Source organism: Heterocephalus glaber, unplaced genomic scaffold (assembly GCF_053883595.1).
Source record: "Heterocephalus glaber isolate CG9 unplaced genomic scaffold, H.glaber_assembly_v1.0 deba00000738, whole genome shotgun sequence".
NCBI lineage: Eukaryota > Metazoa > Chordata > Mammalia > Rodentia > Bathyergidae > Heterocephalus > Heterocephalus glaber.
The window spans coordinates 12,518,310-12,540,066 of NW_028258161.1; the positions used below are offsets into that span (position 1 = coordinate 12,518,310).

A 21,757-nucleotide genomic window follows, 5' to 3' on the forward strand; every position below is an offset into this window, starting at 1 on the left:
CTTCTTGTCATGGCCACAACAAATGAGCACAAATTCCCTGGGTTAAAACAGCACCTGTTTACTTACTCACAGCTTCTGTAGGGTATAGGTACAGGTGGATTTACTTTGGTACTTTACTTAGGATCCTGCAAAGCTAAAATCAAAGGGTCACCCAGCCTTGGCTCTGGGGGAGAGTGTACTTCCAGTGTCAGGCAAATCTTGGCAGAATTTAGTTCTTTCTCGTGTAGTTACTGGACTGATGTCCTTGAGTCTTTGCTGACTGTTGGTGAGGGGTCATTTCCAACCTCTAGAGGCCATGGCTTCACTGGTCCATGGTCCTGTCCATCTTTTTTTTTTTTGGTACCAGGGATTGAACTCGGGTCCTTGAGCTTGCTCAGCAGGCAGCAAAACCACGGAGCCAAATCCCTGGCCCCCTGTCCATCTTACTAGCCAACAACAGTGCAGCAAATCTTTCTCTGCGTTAGACTCCCCGGGTTCCCTCTGCTGCAGCTCTCTGGCTGGCCTTTGCTCTCCTCTCATGCTAAGCACTCTTGGGATTGCATTGGGCCCATGCAGCTAATCCAGGATACTCTCTTCATTTTAAGGTCAACTGACTAATAACTTAAATTATATCTGCAACACCCTTTGTACATAATGTATATTCACAGGTATAATGGGGGGTGCAGGTGAATGGGCTTGAGATCCTGTCTACAGAACACCCAGGTTTTGGAAGTAGAGGTTCACCCCGCCTGGCCAAGGTTGCACCAGGTGCCAAAGCAGAAAAGCAACTTCCGTAATATCAGCAGCCATAACACTTCACGTCCACTCTAGTGCAGTGTGAATAATTGAAGTAGAGCCAGAAGAACTTAGTTCTGGTCCCAGCTCTGCACCACCAAACCAAGCAAACAGCTGACAAGTCATGTACTGTCTCTTGGCTACTGTATCTGTCAGTGCCACGCGCTAGATGGGGAGTCTGGCTCCTGGACAGACGCTATGTGTGACCTCCCCTGCCCCGCCACAGGCAGTCTCGGAGGTGTCCCTGGTGGGCTTTGAGGAGAGCTGCTCTCCCGCCCCGGACCTCCAGCCCCACTGGCCAGCCTGCCTCTGACACCTGTCCGAGTTCCTGGCCCAGGCACCTCCCCACTGGACGTCTTCAGCAGAAGCCATTCTCAGTGCCAGGGGGAAACCTTGAAGACCCCTTTGTCCATCCTGACTTGGTCTGCAGTACTCTTCTGCTCCCAGTCCTTTCCTGACTCCCTGGCCCAGCCTTGAGCCAGCTTCTCCCGGGCCCATAAAACCGCAGGAGCATTTCGCCCAGAATCCCCACGGGGTGTGCATCTCGCTGACACAGCTGCCCTGACTCGGTGCCACCCCAACGGGGACGACAGAGCTGAGGGCCGTGCTTCTTACTGCCGTTTGTGATGAAAGTCTCCTCACTCTCATTCCATTCCACTGACCACTCCCACACCACCAGGTCGGCCCAGATACCCATCAATGGATAAAGAAACAGATAAAGAAAATGTGGTTTTTATATACAATGGAGTACTACTCTGCCAAAAAGGAGGACAAACTTCAGTCATTTGTGGGAAAATGGATGCACCTCGAGACCATAATCTTATGTGAAATAAATTGGACATGCGAGTTTAAATATCACATTCTTTCTCTTGTGTGAGAAACCCAGTGGATCACCAAGGGGCATAGTGGAGGATAGACACTGGGAAGTGGGAAGAACATGTTCAAATGGAAATGGGAACAAGGGAGGAAGGGAAAAGGAAAAAAAGAATGGAAGGAAAAAATGAAAACAAAGCTTTTGTAAATGGGGAGCAGAAGAAGGGTTGAAGGGAAGGGAGAGGGATGAGAGAAAAGGATGACGATATATTATATACAGCTGCAAATTCCCTCCGATGAATAGGATCGATACGTATGACAAATACGTACTAATAAAAAAAGTGAAAAAAAGAAAAAAATGCTGGTGTTTCAATGAGGCTGTGTAAGGATCGGAGCCCCATCTGGACATAAAGAAACCCATTTTTCCTCCTCACAGGCTGGATGGGAAGCACGAAGCGTGGGCGTCTGCAGAACGCTGGGTGACAATAAAGGGCGCAGCCCGACGTGGCTTCTTTTTGTTTGCGGAGTCCACCTCCAATTCCCCATCCTTCTTCCTTTCAAAGGGCCTTATGAAAAACCCAGCGAACCTTGCAGGACCTAGAGGCCCTGCCCTCGGGCCTGGCATCTGCCCCTGACAGATCCTGTTGCCACAAAACTTTCACTGCCAGATGAACTCGGCAGAGCTCGCCCGCGAGACTGGCTCCAACACTCTCTCCTTGCCCCATGACAGAGCTTCAAAGTGCAAACAAGGAAGACCAAATTTTACCCTCCCAGCTTGGGTGGTGGCCAAACCATAACCTCACTCTCTTTCTACCTTCCCAGTTGTCAAGCTGAACTAACATCAGTCTGAATTTTCGTGTAATACCTTGGGATACCTGAAGGAGCACAGGGAGCTACACGGTCTCAGGAAGCACCTTTTGCCTCCTGAGCAGTAATAGCAATCACTGGCGAATCCCCATCCATTTGTACCTCTTCTCTCAGTAAACACCTACGGAGCACCTGCTGCATGAGCACGGGGACATCCGTCTGGGTAGAGACACAATCCCAGCCCTCCAGAAAGGAGGAGCTGGAAATTGTCCTTGTGGTGTTTCATGTTGGTTCTGAGCAATATGTCACAGATGCGCCATACCTACCTGTTTACCAAGCCAGCGAGGCTGACAGGCCCGGCCCTCACACCTGTTCAGCCACCTGAAGGGTAAGGCCAGGTGTGCCCCTCCCCTGCCCTGCACTTAAGGCAGGTCAGTACTTTGCGGTCTGCCAAAGGCCAGCAGAGTTAATTTCGAGACTGTTAGTGGGCACTGTGGGCCTGGAAGTGCTGTCATTTCTAATTCATGAGACTCAAAGGAGCCTGAAAGGGTCAGCTCTCTAGCCTTAATAGGCTGGCCTGAGAATTTGGGAGCGGAAGCACTGGGGAGGGATTGGAGGAGCCGGGCCTCAGCAGGGCAGGGAAAATGATGACTCGCCCAGAGCCACTTAGTGGGGCAGGAAACAGCTGATTCTTCTGCTGCTCTTCTTTTTGTTGCTCTTCTGGGAGGGGCCTACTTTCTCCTGTGGGCCAGGTTGCATTGTTAGGATTTTGGTGGGAGTTTAACTGGCAGCTCTTTCTTTTGGATTTTTCCCAGGAATTTGGGAAAAGAGTTGAGCGATAAGATGAGCTCAAGGAGACAAAATCGGATGAAAATGGGGAGCTCTGGCAGCAAATCCACATAAGGACGCTTCTTAGGGAGACAAGTGGGACCTCGGCTGCACACGTCCCTCCGGGCTTGGAAGGTGGCCTCGATTTGGAGCTCAGACCTGGTGGGAAACCTCCAATGCTGTTGCCTTCCAGGAACTGCCAGCAGCCTGCAAGGGGCCTTTGGCCTGGCCTGGGCACCACCCTGCCTCAGCCACTGCGACTTTAGCTTGTCTTCATTCTTTGTATCTCAGAATCCTCAGTGGCAAAATAGGGTTAGTAATAAAAGACACCTATAGAAGCCCCTAGAACAAAGTGTGACTCATAGTCAGAGCTTAAAAAATGTTTAGCTACTATCACTGTGTAGGAGGGAATCAGGAGGAAGGGAAAGGGACTGAACCTGGGGACTTGTGCTTGCTAGTCAAGTGGCCCTACCACGGAGCCACACGCCCAGGCCACTAGAGCAGAGCTTCTTACACGTGAATGGCACCGAAATCACCTGGGGACACCTGGGGATCTCTGTGGAGAGCAGACTGACGTGGTAAGTCTGGGAGAGCCAGGGCTCTGTGTTTCTCCCTGATGGTGCTGCACTTGGGGTTCACGGACTCGGGGTCCCAAGGAAGTGGCCTGCACAGCCCACAGACCTTTTGGCGATGATACAGTTCTCACTCACAATAAGCACTTTTGCTTATGGAATGCTTGAAATGAGGCTGCTGGAGGATGATGTTTTAATTTATTTAACTGCAGTGCCAATAACCACATGTGCTCAGCGGCTGCCTTACTGGACAGCACGCTCTGCACAGGACGTCAAGCTCACAGTTCCGATCCTTGGCAGAGTCGTCAAAACCAAAACAGTGTGTGCAACCTGAACAAGACTATCTACATACCTGGAAAATGTGCTCAACATATGTGCTCTGACACTGTAAGTGTCAGCAAAATATACTTTCCACGTGCAGATGAACTTCCTGGGTTCCTTCTCTCACCTCTGGAGTTGGGGTTAGAGCCACAGTTCAGAGTCTGTGTATTGACAAAGAAAAAATAAAAAGAAAGTATTAAAGCAACACTAACTTTGTGACAAACACAGCTCATAATTTTCATTAATTGTTTTCCTCGCATGCCTTCAGTGCTTTCGATAGCCCTACACTTCATAAAAATAGGCATTCTCTTAAAAAATGAGAATTGAAAGCCAGACGGGGGAAGTGGGAGGGGTAGGAGAAAGGAAAGAAGGGAATAGAATTAATATGAGAAAATGAAAAAATGGAAACAAAGTCTTTGTAAATAGGGAGGGATGGAGGGGGTGAAGGGAGGGCAGGGGAAGGGGGAAAAATAAGAACCAAGAGAGATTATGTAAAGGTGCAAATTTCCAATGATGAATGTCATTATATTGTATACCTAAAATGTACCAATAAAAGGATATACAAAAAAAAAAAAAAGAAAGAAAGCCAGACACGGTGATGTAGGCCTAGAATCGCAGCACTCTGGGAGGCAGAGGCAGGAGGATCGAAAGTTCCAGGCCAGCCTGGGAAACTTAGTGACTTAGCAAGATCTTGTCTCAAAATAAAAAATAAAAGAGGCTGGAGATGTAGCTCAGTGTGAAGGTCCTGGGTTCAGTCCCCAGTGCTGGGAAAGAAAAGAAAAGTCAGGGGGCTTTGACTGAACTCAAGATAAAAGATCTCTGTTTTACTCTACTGAGAGATAAGAATAGGAAAACTTGCAACGTTTGATACATAGCAAGTGTTCTGAGGTTGGAAATTATACCTAAACCCTCAGCTTTCTTTAGGTGTTCCAAATAGTGTTTGATTTACGCCAGTCCTTTCTTGAATGTGGCGGACATGTCAAGCACCCTGGATAAATGGCGAGGAGCGTTAACTCGTGTCAGTGACAGACATCTGAGCCTGATCCAGAATGCAGAGCTGGACTCTGAACAGATGCCTGGTACTGGGGAAACACCAGCGGGGGGGGGGGGGGGTCCTCACTGTGTCCTGCTGAGAAAGGTGGCATGCTCTTTCTGTCCTTGATGTTACAGGGAAGAAATCCATTTCCATTGTCACTTTCAGTTATTGTCCTGACTTTATGAATGACAGCATTTTTAAACATTTTGAATTTTTACCATAAGAGTATTTAAAACCATAAGACAGTAATTTATACATAGGTACTAAGTAGAGAGCCCTTATATTAGTTATGAGAAATCTGTACCTCAGTGAAGAATATCTGATTGAATTTAATAACAAAGCCTTACTGCTTACTTTTTATTTCATGATAGTTGAAATAATTTCCATGTCATCATTGTTTTACTAAAATATCATAGGAACAAGATATAATGAGAGACTGTCCAATACATACCCCCCTGCATACTACAAGGTCTGTGTGTCAGGAAGATGTGTTGAATCAGAAAGAGTCCATTTTTGTTCAAAAACAAGACTGAGTTCCCTGCCGTGGTGAATAGTAAAAAGGACCCTCGGGAACAAAGGGTGGTCTTGTCGTATGTTGGGTTGGTTGGTTTGTTTGTTTTGGTACCGGGAATCGAACTTGGGACCTTGCAGCTGCAAGGCAGGCGGTAGAACCACTGAGCTAAATCCCCGGCCCCTATGTTGGTTTTCTACAGCACCTTCTAAAGCCGCATCTTTGCATTTTGGGTTCCATTCTAACATATTCACGGAAGCATGTTGTTGAGCCAAGAGGAGAAGGGAGGAAATAAAAGCACATAAATCGCCGAGGTCTTGGGAAATATGAGAAGTGAATAAGAAACAAGAGTGTAGACTCAATAAATAATGAAACCTGAGAGAATAAAAAAGATGATTATCATTCAGGTGTATTTTTAAATTCACTGCGATAAATTAGTGGCCCCAAATTGAAAATGACAGATTTCAAAATATATAATAGCAGATGTAAAGGTGCAAATTTCCAATGATGAATGTCATTATATCATATACCTAAAATGTATCAATGATTAGAATGAATAATCGATAATGTAAAATAGGAAGAAAAGGTCCAAAGGGGTAGGGGTAGTGGGAGGGGCAGGGGAAAGGAAAGAAGGGAAAGGAAAAAATGATGAGAAATGGAAAAAATGGAAATAAAGTCTTTGTAAATAGGGAAGGGTGGAGGGTGTGAAGGGAGGGCTAGGAATGGGGGAAAAATAAGAACCAAGATGCATTATATAAAGGTACAATTCCCAATGAGAAATGTAATTGTGTTGTATACCTACAATGTACCAATAAAAGAATTTAATACAAAAAAAAGAAATATACAATAGCAGAAACATACAAATATGAAAACGCATCAGTTCAGTCCTTAAACTGCTCAGGCTTGAGAAATGAGGGCTAGCAATAGGGTTGTCTACAGGGCCACACAGACTTGAACTGTTAAAAATTCACATGGTCAGTTATTTTCCTTACTTTTGCAAATGTCTAGATTGCTGCTTTCCCAGGAAACTGGTGAATAGGCCTTTGTCTCAAGTTCCCTTGACACACAGCCTTTGTGGGGAATCATGAGGGGTGGGGGAGAGCAAGTTCGTGTCAGGAAAAGCCAGTGTGGTTTAAAAGACAGAATAGGGCTCAACTCAGCTGACTACTTTTTGCTGAGTCCCAGGGTAGGTCCCAAATAGTAGAGTCCCACCTAAGCACATCTGCAGAAGCGGCCCACCTCCATGTGAGTCCCAGCCTATGAGCTCTTCTGTGCACAGCCCTGTGTGCCCTGATTGGGGCTGTTTGCCATCGTGCATTGCCACTGCCCAAGGCAGCAAGCAACAATTGCAATTCTCTAGCTATCTTAATCTCTTGAAATGTGACCAAAAGGAAATAAAAATGACTTATAACTTGGCTTTAATCATTGTCTAATGAGAGAAAATAATGGAACTGGATTCATCAGGATTCTTTTTTTTTTGGTACCAGGGATCCAACTCAGGACCTTGCACTTGCGAGGGAGGAAGTGGCGGCACCACTGAGTGAAATCCCTGGCCCCTTAATCTGGATGCTTTTGGCTGGAGGGATAGATTCCCAATTCAAACCCAGATAATGTGAAGAGAAGACATTAGTCAAGGGTACTAGTGTCTTACAGAACCCGAGGCAAGAGATGAGGCTGGGTCTCCGGAAGGAACAGGTCCAGGACCTCAGGTCCTTCTGCTGCTCCGTGGGGTGTACACCTGCTTCCTTCCTTCCCTTCCTCCGCCCTCCAAGCTGCCTTAATCACAGCTCTTTTCCTGCTCCAAGCACAGGGACCCACCCCAAGAGGTGGCACTGCCCTATTTCCCCAATGCCTTGGGATATGGGAGAAGTGTGTCATATACTGACTCTCACATTCCTGCTCCTCCTGGAATCCCTGGAAACTACAAGGGAAGGCTTCATCCATGCCCAAAGGAATCTGTGTCTGTGTTCCTCTGCCTCATGAAATTCCATTTGCCTTTCGGGGCCCCACTCAAATCTGTGGAGTCTTGCCCAATTCTTCCATCCAAAATTAATCCCTTCTTTCTGCATGTATCTCCAGCACTTGGTCTACTCTGCTAAATGTATTAGTAATCTTTTAAACTCCTCTCCCCTGGCGGAACAGTCATACTGTTCCTCCCAGAACACCTTGTACAAGTTATCCCAACAAAGACAGGTCTAAAGGTTGCCAGCAAGAGCACATGCCCACGTCTTTATGTTAAATCAAACACAGAGGCCGGGTGTGCTGGCAGATGCCTATAATCCTAGCACTCGGGAGGCTGACGAAGGAAGATTGCTGAGTTCGAGGCCAGCCCGGGACAAGGCCACACTAGACTACAAAGTGAAACCTTGTCTCAAACAAACAAATAAACAAACAAACAAGACCAAACACGGAGACAGCTCCTATGTGTAGATCCATCTTTCTTCATAGAAGAGTTAAAATAATGACTCGGTGGAGCATTGAGAAGACACAGTAGCACCTTGCTTTCTTTCCAGGGTTCTCATTCGTGTCCAACATCTAAGCCTTGCCCTTCAGAGTCCTGCGCCACCTCTAGCTTGTTGATTTCCAGATGCCGTTTGATCCTACCTTGAGCAAAAGCCACCTCCCCCTTTGTTAAACTTCAAAGAGCAGGATGTGGGAAAAGAGCACCTTTTTTTCCCCTTCATAAGTTTCTCCCTTGACATCTGTTCTTTTGTGATAGCTGGAAGTTTGTGGTGAGAAACAGTGAGCAGAACGAGACAATCCAGCTTCCGCCTGCATAGTTCAAGCCCCTCCTCATCACCTGTGGCTTTACATCTCTCTTCAAACAACCCACGCCGTGTCCTTTCTCCTTCCGCGGGCCCTGACCCTTGCAGGGTCAGATACGGCCCATCCACTGTAGTGACTAACAGAGACGATGCTCTTTCCCCTGTGGGGCGGTGGACGGGCCCCCTTCCCTGGTGAGCATGCTCGTCCTTTGAGAACTCAGGGAATCCAGAGTCCCTGTGCCGAAGCAAAAGCCACGTCAGGGACCACTTTGCCCACAGCGTTCTGCCTCTAACATCTCAGGCGAAACTGCTTTTTGTCCCTAAAACAGCATTTTCAATAGCGTGGCCCTTGGTGGACATGAAGTAGGCACCATGTGAACAGCTCTGCACTGCAGGGAGAGTTAGCGTTTATATTTAATTTAATGGGGTATTTTTTTTTTTTTTAACTTGTTGTCTGGTTGAACAACAATCCTTGGCTATTGAGTAGAGAATGGAAAGGGAGCAATTTCCTGATCCACTTGAGAACGGAAGTCTGGGCCTCTCCTCTCCCTCAGAGTCAACATAAGAGCCCAAAGACTAGGGTTAATTAGAAAAGAATACATTAAAAAAATAAAAACAAACATCATGAGACCTTATTAGGAAAAATGAAGACTTGAGTTTCCATGTAAAAAGCTGCCTGAGGAAATGTGCCAGTTTTTCATTCGTTGTTTTATTTTTGTTTTGGGTAGGAAGCAATCCAGGTTTCTCTTCAGAACATGAATCTCCACACTGTTGTTAGCTGGACTTGGTGTTCTCTTCCACCACCAGTGGCCGATACTGTCTTTCGTAGAGCTATAACTTATTTATAGATACAAGGCGTTCTACAGAGACTGGTGTTTGCTCACCAAGCACAATTTAGACTATTTCTGGAATCCTTTTGTCTTCCTTCCAAGACTTCCCTAAGATCGAGGTGTAGAAAACTTCAAGGTTCTTTTTTTTTCCCTCCTTCAATACTGAGGATTGAACCCAGGGCCTCCACTTACTTAGTTGCCCAGGCTGGGCTGGAACTAGCAGTCTTCCTGCCTCAGCCTTCTGGAGTGCTGTGATTACAGGTGTGCACCACTATGCCCAGATTCAGATTGTTTTTTCTTTTCCTTTCGGTACCAGGGATTGAACTCAGGACCTTGCACTTGTGAGGCAAGTGTGTCACCACTGTGCTAAATCCTCGGGCCTCAAATTTCTTAATATGGCTATCACTTTAATGATAAAAACAGATCATCATAGACACAGTTAAGACAAGAAAGAATATTTTCCATTGGACTCATCACTTCACAGTTTTATATCAAAATTATCTTAAATATTTCAGGGGCACTGTAGGTTTGTCTGCTTTTGTTGTGGTGGTGCTAGGGACATTCTACCATGAGCTGCACCCCCAGCTTCCTGAAATTATACTTTGAAAGAGGTCAAACTCCACACGAACATGAGCATTCTTTAGAATACTTACCAGTCTGTTCTATACATGGCAATGGCGTCATGAGCGTGTACCTGACCTGAGGACATCCACCTCTGAGTCTCCTGAAGACCCAATGAAACACTCCTAATGCCCTCCCATCCAGCCACCCTGAGCACATGCCCCGTTGTGATTCCCCAATGTATCTCATTTTAAAGTCCTTTGTGTACAGTTCTGTGTTAGATTTCCTTCACCGAGATGGGATACCTGAGGTAATCAATTTAAAAGAGGAAAGGTTTGCTTTTTCTCACAGCTTCACTCCAGGTCTGAGGACTCGAGCCTATGGCAGCGCAGTTCATCATGGGGGAGTTTGTGGCCGGGGCGGCCTGCTTACCTCATGGTAGCCAGGGAGCAAAAGAGAGGGAGGGAGGAAGATGTCAAGACAGCCTTGGTGACCCAGCTTCCTTCCGCTAGGTGCTGCCGCCTAAGGGCTCCACCACTTTCCAGCAGTGCCTCAGGCTACCAAGCCTTCCACACAGGGTCTTGGGGGACATTCAAGTTCTAACTGTGTAGCAAGTCCCAAGGCCCCTAATAGACTGCTCTCGAGGACAAGGACTATATCTTCCTCTTTTTTTGTTGTTTTTTGGTACCGGGGATTGAACTCTGGTCCTTGTGCCTGCACAGCGGGTGACGAAACCACTGAGCTAAACCCCCGGCCCTATATCTTCCTCTTTTATTCTGTACTTTCTATGGTACCTACTGCGATGGGTGGCACATCAAAAAAGAGATGACATATTTAACTGAGTTGAGTGTCTCCACAAAATTCCATTATCCCTCAGAAGTCTCATGAGGTAATGTTTTTCCTCAGGATTACTGAAAAGAGGAGAAGGAGGAGAGGCTTGGTAACGCATATGAAACTTGCCTTTGTTATCTCCTGCTGCTTTTTATAAACATTTTCTGGTAGGTGCCAAATTCTGCCATGGAACATCCACTTTAGCACCTCACTGGGCCTGCTGAAACGCCCTCATGGCTTGTGGCTTTTATGTTCACTTATTTGTTTACACCTATTTTATAGTACTTTATTACATATTAAATTCATGCTCGTATTTACTACATACTAAAGATATGCTCATTAGTGAGAACATGAGAGGGCTAGGGATACAGCCTAGTGGTAGAGCACTTGCCTGACATACATGAGTGCCTGGGTTCAATCCCTAATACCACAAGAAAAAAGAAAAAGAAATACAGATCAGCAAAATTGAAATTCCCTGTAAACCTATGCCAGAGAAGGATAATGTGGCACATCTTTCTTATCCAAAAATAGGATGAGTTTTGTTTGCTTGTTTTCTTGAAAGGAGTCAGATAATCCTGAATAGAGAGAGAGAAAACTTACCCTGGCATAGATCTTTGCCCTGTGACTGGCAGTCCAGTAGCTCTTTTAGTTTTGCATCAGGAAGTTTAGATAGGACTGCTGGGTCCTGAACACAGAATTTAAGTGGATCTCTTCTTTGATTACACAAAGCTAACCGCTGTGAAACTCTTTTTTATTGATAGTGGCAGATAGAATTTTGGTGAAGCTTGGCATATGGCAATTGAGGGGGAAATATATGTGACCCAGGGTATGTTTCTATTTGAAGCAAATCCAGGCCTCACCTCAGCATAGTGAGAGTGCTTTGGGCAGCAAAGCTCAGTACAAGAGTCTTCACTGAAAAGAGTTTTAAGGGGTCAGATGTGGCTTAGCGGTATAGCACTTACCTAGCATGCATAAGGGCCTGGGTTGGATACCAGTAGTGAAAAGCAAGGTGGGGAAGGAAGAGGAGGAGGAGGAGAGAGAAAGAGAGACAGAGAGAGACACACACAGAGAGACACAGGTAGAGAGAGATGGATAGACAGAGACAGAGAGAGACAAAGAAACAGAAACAGAGAGAAAACATAGCATCTAATGTAGGGTACATTGCAGGCTAGGGCAGAAATCTGGACCAATGGGTTCATCCCAACAATGGTGGGAAACCATTTTCTGCCAAATGGTAGGCCAGCCTTCCGCAATGACCCTGTGAGGATACAAGAAGCCATGAGGTAGGGGACAGAATAGGAAGAGAGACTAATCTCCAATTCCCTTCTTCCTGAAGGGTTTGAACCCTTAGAGAGCTAAGAGTTCTTAAGAGGATGTTAGTAGTCTGCCTGGAAGTTGAGCATGTAGGTAGGTATTCAAGCAATCAACTGTCTCAGAGACAAGGTTACATCTGTGCCCCAGAGTTGAAAAGCAAAAGATAGCTGTATGACTGTCTGTGACTATGTGTGTAATTTTTATTGAAGGCATTGTTACCTGGCACTAATTGCTTTTGTTCAGGGAACTTCAGGTATGGACGAAGAAGGAAAGATGTTTCTTGGCAAAAATGGCCTTTTTGACTACATCACGTGTCCAGCTATTTCACTGATAGGTATAGTAGGTCAGTTCCACTGCGTCACAGAACTGGTTGAATAAAATGGGGAGAAAGGTCCACAGAAAGATATGGATGGAGCAAGGAGAATCACCTAGGATCAGATAAGTTCCGAAAGCTTCTCGAAGCCACAAAGCTGCAAAGTCTTCTGAGCACAACTTGCCACCCTCTGGCCTGTGCTATTGGCTTGGTAACAGTCCCAAACTCTTCAGTCACAAGTTCACATTTTTAATTTTTCAATTTTGCTCAAATTTTTAAACTTTTGAAATGAAAACTCAAGAATTATCAGTGACATAATTATGTCATCCCACAATTATTCTGAAGCTAATTCCAGCCATCACGTTATATGTATTTCTCTATGTATCTTAAAAACAGATTTTTAATTTATTTGTTTATTTGGGGGGTTGTTTTGTTTTGTTTGTGAGACAGGATCTCACTATGTACCCCAGCCTGGCCTCAATCCCACTATGCAGCAGGCTGGCTTTGAACTTGTGGTGATCCTCCTGCTTCAGCTTCCCAGATGCTGGGATTACAGACATGGGCCACCACGCCCAGCTTCAAAGATTTTTTTTTTTTTTTTTTTTTGTACCAGGGATTGAACTCGGGTCCTTGCACTTGCGCAGCAGGCGGTGAAACCACTGAGCTAAATCCCCGGCCTGATTTTTTTTTTTAACACAAACATAATACCATCCCCTTAAAAACAATAATTCTTTAATGAACAATAATTCTTTAATATCAATTATTTAGTCAAAGTTCATCTTTTCTCAATTGTCTTTAAAAAATTTTTATGACAGTCTCATGGCTTTATGTTATTGACAGTCTATGGGAGCATTTTGTTTTTATCTTTAACACTTTGTCAAGGAGCATGAACCTCTGGGGCTCTCACTGTACACCCACCGCCCCAAAGACGGTGAGAAGCAAAGCGCCCACGCTGGGAAGTGGTGACAAATGGGAACAAGTTGGTAGGGTGGGGCCAGACCATGGACCTCACAGCAGAGAATTTTCCACTTCACTTGGTAGACGATGGAGGAACTTTGAAAATGTCTCCCCCAACCCCTCTTCCCTTCTCCTCAGGCCTTGGAAGAGTTTTGAGCTACTCAGCGAATAACCACATGACAGTGGCAGTTGCCTGCACCTCTTATAATGCCTGGCCCCTTCAGTGATTTAAAGAGCAAAGGGGACAATGAATATTCTATCTAAACCTCAGTTGTGATGATGAAAATGTAAATATTATATTTAGCTTACAGAAACTTGTCTTTACCATCAACTGATTATAATACACATATCTGCAAAGTAGAGGATATTCAAAATTATATTTCAGTACTCCACAAGTGATTTAAACTAAAAGGTTTGTGTTTTTTTTTTGTACTGGGGATTGAACTTGGGACCTTGCGCTTGTAAGATAGGCAGCAGAATAAACTAAAGGTTTTAAATGATAAAATAACCATATGATAGGATTATTTATGGTCCAGAGAAATATAGTGAAGGAAATTAACTTTAAAGAATTACAAAATAAGTTTTTGAGGCATTTGGTAACTACGCATTTACATTTTTAATTATATCAGTTTAACCAATAGTATAAGAGCTAATTATACAGACAAACACTACATAAAGGGAAAATAATGAGGGCCAGGGATTTAGCTCAGTGTTCCACTGCCTGTCTTGAAAGTGCAAGGTCCTGAGTTCGATCCTTGGTACCAAAAAAAAAAGAAGGGAAATAACTAGCTATTTTTACCTGAGGCGATTACAAAATAAACCCAAGACCTCATTAAAGGTCAAGTTTTTGCAAAGATATAAAAATTGAGCTAGAGTTGGCCGGGACATATGTGGTAGAATTTTGAAACACGTAATCTATGAGTCAATACCTCTGGAATGCTGGAGAAGGAAGAATGGCAGTAATCGATCCAAGAGGACCCAGAGGCATGCATGCTGAGAGTTGCTACATGTCTATTTTGGCCAGTGCACATGTCTCCAAAATGAAAGATCTCTCTGCATGGCCAAATGGCATCTGCACCATTTACAGCTTTGTTTTTTTTTTAAAGTCCTTTAAAATCATTCAAATTCATTTAGGCACTCTAAATTTAATCTTCACAACAAAAGAATAATTCCCAAATTTTAGAAAAGAATTTAAGGAAAAGCACACATTAGAACTAGATTTTATCATTATAAACATTTTTATTATCAGTCTTTAGTATTCTTAAATAAAAATGATGGATATTTCCTTAAAACACATGGGTTCTTACAACCCAAACAGCAGAAAGTAGCAGAGGAACCATTCCTGAAGTCAGTGTGAGACTTTGTCTTGGGGTTAAGACCCTATTACAGCCAAGGATGCTGAATGAGCAAAAGCAGTGGAAATAGATCCAGAGGGGTCCAGAGAGAAGTCCTGAGAGGTCCGTCCAGGATTCTAATGGCCTCTGCCATTCAAAACCACCCAGGAGTGCTTGGCCTCCAGCACATCTATCTGCAGAATATGTAGAATGTGTCTGTCCAAGGGAGCCTCTTTGAGTCACAGAAGAGGAAGCCTTTATAGAGTGGGGTGCATCTTAGGTGCATCTTGCTGTACAACCAGCCATGACACTCAAGACCCCAACAATGAGCTCTCGTGGATATCACCATTCCTGACATTTGTGCAAAGCAACCAGACAAACCATTACAGCATGATCCATTGCTCTAAGCACACAGCAAAATTATCAACCTCTAACAAGATTTCAGAGGCCACATTTCCATTCGCTGGCCAAGGGTCACTCATGCTTTCCTTGGAGACTGTAAGGAATAAGCATACAGACCTGGGGTGTTAACTCTTTTGTTGCCAACATTCTGGACTCAACCAAAAGGAGCATATTTGCAAGACAGTATTATTCCTGACAGCATGCTTTGTATGCCTCATCTCTTTGTCTTTCACAAAGTTTCTCCTCATGAAAGACTGTCCTCCACTTCATCTCCTGTCCTCATTTCCAAATCCCACATGTCCTTCAAGCTCTGAAGAGGTTGGCTTATTACCCAGAGACCCATGTTGTGCTGACAGCCATCATCCGGGCAGTCAGGACTGGTTATGTAATTTGTAGAATATGGTGCAAAATGAAAATACCAGACCTTTTGTTAAAAAATTATTAAGAATTTCAGGACAGTGACAACAAAGCATAGGACAAAGTCTAAGCTCTTCCTGGCCCTAGACCAGTGGCGGTAAACCTATGGCATATGTGCCATAGCAGGCTGTTTGTACCATTGAAAGTTCTAAAAGGTTCCCCATCACTGCCCTAGGCTCTGCGTGACTATACAGGTTGCAAAACCCTGAAGCCAGACAGGAATGCAATTATTATTTTGCCTCTCCCAAATTATTGATCAAAAGGTTATATGATTAGCCTAGAGTTAGAGAAAGGAAACTAAGAATTGCTGAAAAGCTCTTTGTGTAGTGGGTTTTCTCCTAGTATGGGTTAGACTGCTATGGGGGAGTGGAAAATATACTCATCTTGTTTTCTTTTTTCTTTTTTCTTTTTTTTGGTACTAGGCCTCAAACTCAGGACCTTGTGCTTGTGAGGCAGGCCCAGTGCCACTGAGCTAAATCCCCAGCCCCTAGTATACTCATCTTAAAGTCAGATCACTCCTCGTTCTCTCCCTCACTGGCTAAGTGACCTTGGAAAGTCACTTAGTCTCCTTCACTCCCTTTCTTCCTCAGTAAAACAGGAATGATAATGATACCAACTTAATGGGTACAATTATGAATGCTGAAGTAGATAATGTACATAAAAGCGCTTTGTAAACTGAAGTACTATGCAAATGTTATCAGATATTCCATCTAGATGGATATTTCCATCTAGATAAAAAATAATGGCCCATCATTTCCCTACTGGAGACACATGGTCAAATTCTTTCTATTCCAACTTTCCCCCTAGACATTAATGTTTCTGATATGGACTTTGGGATCACAACGTCATGTTTCTCCAATCACAAACTGATATTTCAGGAAGTACCCTTTTTTTTTTTTGGTATCGGGGATTGAACTCACGATGTTGCACTTGGGAGGCCCAGGAAGCACTCATTCTTATCATCAAGATTGAGTAAATTTCTTGGATGGCTAATGTTAGGTACTTTTTTGCTCCAATTAACTTTAATTTCAGAGAGTGTCATGTTTTCTAAATTGTGGATGTATCACACTGTAGAAAAGAATACATTCTGCCTTTGTTAGCCCCTTAGTTTTTTACCTATTGCTAAGGACATGTAAACATCTTGACAGACACATGCTAAATAAATGAATTAGTGAATGAGTAAATGAAAGAAAGTGTCATAATCTGGAGAAACCAAATGTTTAAGTGCTGAAACTGGTTTACGATCACCAAACATGATTTCCCCTAGTTGCTGCCTGAAGACTTCAAACACACAGAAACATACCCAGGTAGTTGCAGCACTCAGTACAGGAGAGAGAGAGATCTGGTGAGGACAACTGCCAGGCAGACATGGAATAGAGTGGAGCGTGAGGAGCCACTGATCTGCCATATCCATCCTAGCCCCTGCATGGGAATGGTGAGTACTCCAGCCTTGGGGTCATCCCTCTGTTTCAGTGTGGCCAAAGAAGACATCCCAAGGCCAGAATGGGACTGCAAGTCCACCAGGAAGGGCAGTCAGCTCTGTGGTCCTTTCACTTCTCAACATATACATCCTACATACATCTCTTCCCTCTTCTTTCCTGGACTGTCAACAAAGACACAACCGGGGTCACTGTCAATCCATCCTAGCCCAAATTCATATTGTAAGTCACTCCTGGGGTTGACCTCTTTCCCAGGCAACACTGGGGAGCTGAACCAGCCCTCCTGCATGGTCAGTTCTGAAAGGGTAGATAGTTTTTGGAGATGACTTAAAGGAAAGAAACAAGTGTTTTTCATTCCCAAACTTCTATTTTCTGTATGCATTTGGGTTAGGTGTGTCATAAGGACCAATAAACATGTGTTTAATGTAAAGCTTCTACCTTCAGTCAGTTCACAGAAATGAAGAGCTAACAAGTTTGGAGTGTGATTGTAATCCCCCAGATAAGCTGCTTGGACTGCATAGTTGGAGACTACCCAAGAATTTCTGATAAAACTTGATTCCTTGCCCTAAGGGAGGAAATATTCCATTTTTTATGTAATGAAAGAAACAAGTGAATGACTAAGATCATTCAGCCTTTATGATGATTAAGAAACCTAAAATTATTACAACAGTGAGAGCTGAGTCCTCCTGCTTATATGTTCAGAATATGGACTAGTTTAACTGGATACAATGATAAGGCGAATGTGTCATTTTGGAGTAGCTAATATATTCTGGCAGTGGTTTTGGTGAATGATGAGATTTTCCTTCTTATAGAGAATGGCTTTCATCAGCTAGACAATGATGAAACTACTGTAACAAAAGAACAGTACAGTAACGTGATACTTGAATGTGGAAAAACCAGTATGAGCACTCGGCTTTTTAAAGTTGTATATTTTCTAGCTATGTCATTATTAAATTTGGTTTCACAGCAAGAGCCCATTGGTCTCTATCAATAGCCATACTATTCTCCATCAAAAGGAGAAAGGCACTGGGGAGAAGCTCAGTGGTAGAACACGTGCTTAGGATGTGTGGGGCCCTGGGTTCCATACAAGCCTAAAAAGGAAAAGAAAAGAAAGGAGTCCTGGGGATGACTAATTCCATGTCTTGGGACAGGAAAAAATCAGGATGGTTTTGAAACATCACGTCTTGCCCAAAAGCAAGAATGTCTTGAAGGATACCAGGAGCAGTACTAAAGGGCCAAAGCAAGTTACTTAAACTCAATGACCAATAAATGTTATTGTTAATATAGTTAATTAGAGCAAATTGAATCTATGAAAGGATATGAGTTTATGATGTCCTGAATAAGAATATTAACATAAATTATACAAAAGGTAATGTAATACAAAAAGCAGTGATTATAAAAGGATCTGTTTTAGTTCGGATTTTAATAAATAACAGTGTGCTTTAAGTGTACTTATAAAATATAGATATATAGTTTCTTCTACTTGTGTGAGTAAAAATATTAAATACAAGATATTGTGGAAAATGTCCCAGAAATTTTAGAGACTGTACAAAAGATAGGAAAAATTACCATCTGAATGGTTACACATAACAGGGAAGGTTTAACATTTAATCACTAAAAATAATCATACCTAAGATAAAAAGAAAGGGCTCTATAGAGATAAGTGTAAAGAGGAAAGCTAATTATGCATCTTCTAGGTAATTAAACTTCTTGGTGGTCCTACTAGTTATAGTGAAGTACCAATGAGGGAAAATATTGTTTTAATAATGTTAAGGGGAATTTCACTTAAACTGGGCTTGTGGGTGAACATATGTTTATAATATTAGAATCTTTGATTTTTCTATGCTGAAATACTTCAAGATAAAACAAATTTACAATAGGACACACATGTGTAAATACTGAATAGTTTCTCTAGAGTGAGAAACTGAAAGTGTAAATAAGGACTAAAAGGTGTAATAGATAATCTGAAATAGGAAGAAAAGGGGCAAAGGGGAAGGGGAAGTGGGAGGGGAAGGTGAAAGGAAAGAAGGGAGTTGAATTAATATGAGAAAATGAAAAAGTGGAAACAAAGTCTTTGTAAATAGGGAGGGCAGGGGAAGGGGGAAAAAATAAGAACCAAGAGAGATTATGTAAAAGTGCAAATTTCCAATGATGAATGTCATTATATTGTACACCTAAAATGCACCAATAAAATTAAAAAAATTTACAATCATACATGAAAGAAGAGACATTATTCCTGATCTAAAAGATGGCCTTAGTCAAAACAAATGACTAAATTGTACAAATTGCTTTGAAAAATGTGTTCACCCTATAATCTGATCTCCAAAGTCAAAATTTCATTAAAATCATTTTAGCAAGTGGTCAAGTGAGATAGCTACATCCCAGCTAGCTTTAATATTTGGATTGATGGTATTAACCATTAAATATATGTTCACCTACTACATTTCTTAGAGATTCATGAAACTGTTTAATACATGTTCCTGAAAATCCATAGAGGCAATGTGATTTTCAGGAACATGTATTAAACAGTTTCATTTGATACACTAACAATGTTTCTTGTTTTGAGTTAACCGAGCAAGTCACCACTACCAAGCTATTTTTATATTAACTTTTGGCAACAATACCCATCATGGAACACATGGGATATCATAAAAGACACCATTAACTCACAAAATAAGCAATCTTTCAGTGCAATATAGTGGGTTCACATCACAAAGAGAAGAGGAATATAGAAACACGTATGTCTGATGATATTCTGCATCATATCCAGAACTTTGCAGTCATCATTACACAGGCTGAAAACTGCACTCAGTCCAGGCCATATGCTGGGCCACTGTCAGCAGTTCGGATGTTGTCACTTGGAGCCACTTTAAAATGGAATCTTCTATCATAGTCTTTAGGCTGAAGCTGTGACAGTCTGAATATGGAGCTCAAAATCCCTAGAAATGACCAAGCTAAAAGAAAGATGGTTTCCATAATTGCCACTCAAAATTAGGGGCCAGAGTGGGACCCTGGAGATTTCTGAGATCAAGAGCCTGAGTGCTAAAGTGCCTCTGCTTCCACTTACCTCCCTGTACGGATTCCAAGAGATGATACTTAACGCATCCATCCTGAAGCCTCGGTGTGCCCTTTCGACGAATCAATCTATATTAGCTGATTCCACACTTTCAGAAGCTCCAAACTTTGATGTTTGCTATTTGAGTGCAGACAGGCTCTCAAAGGTTTTGTTTCTTTTGTAACTTGTAATCTTACCTCCGTGTTGTACTTTGTAGCATTACCTCTCTTTCCCTGCTAAACTCAACCCTGAGACAATGGGGCTTGGCGACGCTGTCCTTTACTGACACGGCCGCTGTTTGCTAAAAGTGGAAAGCAAGCAAATGAAAACATAGCCGGAGTCCCTGTGTGGACAGGATATCTCAGCTCTGTTAGGTGCTGTGGGAAGTGGGGAGGCAACGGCTCTCAGTCCAGTGCTTGCTGCGTCTGGCCTCTGGCTCCCGGCACGGAGTGGCTGGAGCCTCAGATAGGGCAGCTATTTGACTTCTGGCTACAGTTTCTCGTGAAAATGGGTTAACGTTTCCTATTAGGCATGCTGTGTTCAAACCACAGTTAGGGTGAGATGAGCGAAACCAGGGTGTGTAAGCACAAGGTCAGATTCTTTCTTTAAAAGGCTGACATTTTGCTCATGGATTATTTGCATTAGTATTGGTTTTTAAAATAGTGCATTAAAATAGAATATTAGCTACCAAGATTACTGAGTTTTGTGTTTGATGGCCCCTTAGTTTTAGGGCTGAGGCAAGGCTCTCACTTGCCACACCCTCATCCGGGCCCTGGCTGGATTCAGTCTCTGATTTCATCACCGGGCAAGACAGGATCCTGGGAATTACCTGAGGAGTCTTCATTCTTCAACCCTCCCACGCCCAAGCAATCCCCACCCCATTCGCAGAGCCCAGTCTCCTCTCACCCCGGCCCGCCCCCACTCCCCTGGACTGCCTCTGTCACCCCTCCGAGGCAGCTCTAACCCGTGCCTGTCCGGCTGGCCCTTCTCCCTTCTAACATCACCCCTTACAGTGAGGTCTTCCTGGCAGACAGACCTGACTCCATCATTCTGCTTCACAGCCTTCAAAGGCATCCTGTGGCTTCCAGAGTAACCCTTTCACATTCTGGCCGTCTAGCTCTGCCGCCTCATTTCCCGAAGTGGCCCTCACGTGGTCCTCCTCCCATGCCTTATGCTAGTTTACGCTGCTGCTGCTGTTCTTCTATGCATGCTGCTCCCTCTCCCCGGAATGCCCTTCCCCACTTCCTCATCCCCTTGACTCCTTATCTTTCCAAGCTAACCTCAAGGACACTTCTGGGAAGAATTAGGTGCCCAGGTAGTTGAATTTCAGTGTCTCATCTTTGTGTTTCCAAAACACCTCATGTATCCATCTATTATCACTTCCATCGTGCAAGACTGAATTCATCAATGTACTTGGGTAATCAGACTATTAACTTCTGGAGAGCAGGAATGGTGACCTTTTACCTCTGTATTTCCAACTCCTAGCACAGTGCCAGTGGGACTCAGTACATGTTTGTTGAATGACTGAATACATAAAAGGCCTTAATAATGCACTGCACATAGTAAGTACTCTCTCAAACATATTAATCTCCTTCCTCTTTTGGTTGTGTACCCAGCTACCCAATGATAGACTCATGCTTGTCACTTGCAGCAACCAGATATTTTCTGAGAACTGGTACTTTGTTTCATTAAATAAAAGGTCTTGGTGTTTGCTGACCATCTCAACACTGGTTGGAGGCTTTGTTTGTTAACTCAATTTTCATGTCTGTGACGTATCACCCAGGACACACCTGATCTTGTTTGAAGGTATTCGATGTAAACACAGCAAGTAGTGTGCTGTGCTGGTCACAGCGTTCTAGGGGTGGATTAGGAACGGT

The 21,757-nt window shown here is 43.6% G+C and overlaps 1 protein-coding gene across 1 annotated transcript in view; it reads right to left on the reverse strand.

Annotated features, from left to right (window-relative positions):
- Positions 1 to 4,127: 4,127 nt before the first annotated feature.
- Positions 4,128 to 21,757, reverse strand: part of LOC147829143 (uncharacterized) — a 40,552-nt gene continuing 22,922 nt past the window's right edge. Inside the window, exon 3 of the transcript XR_015449566.1 lies at positions 4,128 to 4,276. The gene's annotated coding sequence lies outside the window, so the exon portion shown is untranslated. The remainder of the gene's footprint in view (positions 4,277 to 21,757) is intronic.